This window comes from Synchiropus splendidus, chromosome 13 (assembly GCF_027744825.2).
Source record: "Synchiropus splendidus isolate RoL2022-P1 chromosome 13, RoL_Sspl_1.0, whole genome shotgun sequence".
In the NCBI taxonomy this organism is placed as follows: domain Eukaryota; kingdom Metazoa; phylum Chordata; class Actinopteri; order Syngnathiformes; family Callionymidae; genus Synchiropus; species Synchiropus splendidus.
The window spans coordinates 7,911,693-7,915,344 of NC_071346.1; positions in this window are offsets into that span (position 1 = coordinate 7,911,693).

Genomic DNA, 3,652 nt, shown 5'->3' on the forward strand with positions numbered 1-3,652 from the left:
TGTGTATGTAAACATTCAGGATGAAGTTAGGTTAAATGAAGTTCTTGTCTGCGGCTGTTTCACTAATGCAAGCTCCGTTTCAGAGACACTTCTCTGTGTTTGCTGTTCATTTCCCTGGCGCTGACGCGTTAGCCACCATCTTCTCCAGCATCTTGTCAGCTCACTTCCTCCAGGGAGGCTTCAGCTACGGTGTGTCTCGCTCCGTCGGAACGCTCATCCAGGTACATCTCCACCATCAAACGCTCCTCCGCTACACGCTTCCTTCTTGGCTGCGATCCAGCCGATTCATCAACCCGTCAGTCTGTGACAAAGCCATCTGTTTCTCAAAGTTTGTTGACATCCATCTAACTTTGGCTTCTGTTTGTTTAGGCTGCAATCTGTCTGCACCAGAAAATAAGTCAGAACTTCCTCCCCACAGCAATCCGCTTCCACTACATCTTTAACTTGCGGGACCTTTCCAACATATTCCAGGTGGAGCAGCCTTAAAGTTTCACACACTTCTACACGCTTGACTCAAACCGCTGTATTTCAACCTTCACATCCAAACAGTCGATGCGTTTTTAAGTGTTAAATCGGATTCAGGCTTGTGGTCATCACTCATCAATAGTTTGTTGTTCTCTGTTTACTCCTGACAAACTGAAGCGCTGAAGTTGCTCATACACGAGAGTCTAACGGCTTTGGTTTCTCGTGCAGGGCATCCTGTTCGCACTCCCAGAGTCGGTCCGTTACCCCATGGACCTGGTTCACCTGTGGCTCCACGAGAGTTCTCGGGTTTATTCAGACAAACTCATGGAGGAGAAGGACGTGGAACTGTTTAACAAGATTCTCCTGGACACGGGGAAGAGATACTTTGAGGTAACAGTTATTTAAAGATTGAAGAACTGATCCGCTGTAGCAATGGCGCTGATCTAAAGTGACCTTCAAATACGCCTCATATACTCCTGACGGTTAGCTGTTTATCGGATAATAAAATAAAATTACTTGAAACAAGTCTTTTCTATGATATATTTGCTGTTATTTGTTCAAATAAATGCATTTATATTATTATGAATTACTGACACAAGGAAGAGTTACTTTATTTAAGCATCATTTGTGTTACCTGTACAATTCAGTCTCTCTCTCGGCCTTTGAAATGTCATTGATAGCAATGTGCTCAGTTGTACAGTAGGTGGCAGCAATGCTCCAGAATGGTTTGCACTAGTTGTTGGTCAATATGGCGTTACATTAACTCCATAAGAGTAAGCAGGGAGACCCGGAGGAGGAAGTGGACAACCAGAGGGGATAGTTTTTTCCATTGTTTATTTTCAGTTCAATGCCAGTCCAAACTAAAGTAAATCAACAGCAAGTAAGTTGTGGAAAAACAGTCACCTTTTGTTGTCAAATGGAGAAACAATAAGCTGACTCGCTCAGATCAAGCCACAGGGCTTAGTTACGGACGCCTCCAAATCACTTCAGTTTAAGTGTCTGCACTTCATTGTGTTTTTGTTTTCCCTCGATGTTCCTCAGGGAATCGACGAGTCCATCTTCATTCACCAGCCTCTGGTCTACTGTCACTTTGCTCTGGGCGTGGGAGAACCTCGCTACCACCAGGTACGCACACAAACACAGGGCTGTGAGCTGATCAAGCATGCAGCTCCATGTTGTTACCTTCAAGCGTCTATTTATTTGTCATCAATCACGCTCAAGAGCAGAGTGACTTTAATTAGTTTTGACTTGAATCTATTACACTGGGATCCTAGCAGGCGTTGGACTTGAGCGGCCGTCGGCGCCGACGTCGCTGTCGTGTCCAATCTGTCAGCGCGTGGACGAGGATGAATGTTCTTGTCATCGCTGAGATAATTGTCATTCTTTTCATGAGATCAAGTTGATCTTCATGTTTGTCTCCAGGCCGCAGACTGGGAGAAACTCCAGAAGACTCTGGCTGAGGCTCTGGAACATTACAATGAGCTGCACGCCGTCATGGACCTGGTTCTGTTTGAGGAAGCCATCCAGCATGTGTAGGACTCTGACACGGTCACTTGGTTGGAGTAGGGCTGTAAAGACTCCGTCTCCAGGTGCCGTATCAGCCGGATTCTGGAGGCGCCCTACGGTAACGCCCTGCTGGTGGGAGTCGGAGGCAGCGGGAAGCAGAGTCTGTGTCGCTTGGCGGCCTTCCTCAGCACTCTAGAGGTTTTCCAAGTCACTCTGCGGAAAGGATACAGTATCAACGACCTGAAGGTAACACACACCCCTCACCACAATACCCTCTTCTAATCTCTGACATTCCTCCGCCAGAGTGACATCGCAGCGCTGTACATTAAAGTGGGAGTGAAGAACATCGGGACCGTGTTCCTACACACCGACGCCCAGATTCCGGACGAACGTTTCTTGGTGCTCATCAACGATATGCTAGCTTCAGGTCTGGCTGACACACTGCTGTTCTGCCAATGTATGAAGACGTCTGATGCGGTTTGTGTGCAGGAGATATCCCAGACCTCTTCAGCGACGAGGAGACGGACATGATCGTGTCATCCATCCGCATGGAGCTGAGAGGTTTGGGACTGATAGACTCCAGAGACAACTGCTGGAGCTTCTTCATAGAGAGAATCCGAAGGCAGCTCAAGGTTGGAGTCGTCTTTTGGACTCTACATTCCTGCTCACTCTCATCGCTCTCCTTGCATCGCTCAGGTGGTTTTGTGTTTCTCCCCGGTCGGCTTCACGCTGAGGACTCGGGCTCGAAAGTTCCCGGCTCTGGTGAACTGCACTGCCATAGACTGGTTCCACCCGTGGCCTCAGCTGGCTTTGCAATCCGTCAGCTCCAGTTTCATAGAGAAGATTCCTGGACTGGAGGTGACTGTTTCTACCACACGCTTGATGACAAAAATGAATTGAAACATGCAAAAGGTGCTGCAGCTATGCATTATATATATATATATATATATATATATATATATATATATATATATATATATATATATATATATATTACACACAAAATAACATCATGACATCATCTTTGTTCATTTCAGCTAAAATGTAAAACATAATATGATTATTAAATATATATATATAAAGTATATGTCACAATCCACTTGAAGGAAAGAATGTTATTAAAAAGTCGTTTTAACAATGAACAGGAAAAAATATATAAATATAAAAATATGATGTTAAAAAAATCATTTCAGTCTATATATACATTCATACATGTATATATATATATAAAAAATTAAGTCATTCTTAAACCAACCTACATCAATTAAAACAGTCTGTACTCCAATTATTATAATAATAAATATTAAAAAAGCTGAAATGATATTTACTTCTTACATAAGTACTTTCAGATAAACATGCTTCTTGTAACAATTTTGGCTTCATATCAAAGAATACAATTTTCAAAGTAGCTAAGCAGGTGGATAAAAAGGAACATAAAAAAATAGAGTGAAAATAATTCAGAGATGAAAATCTAAGCCCTTATTTTAGGAATGTTTTCTGCGGGAAAAGAGCTTCAAACAGCAGGATCTTTGAATAACAGAATGCTGCTGACTCAAGAAAAGCTTCAGCTCCTGAGGCTGGCGAACTAGTGTCGAACACAATAACGATAGCGGCTTGTTTTCATACCTGAAAGAACAAATGAACGATTCTGACACTGTGTCCTCCGCAGCCAGCGGTGAGG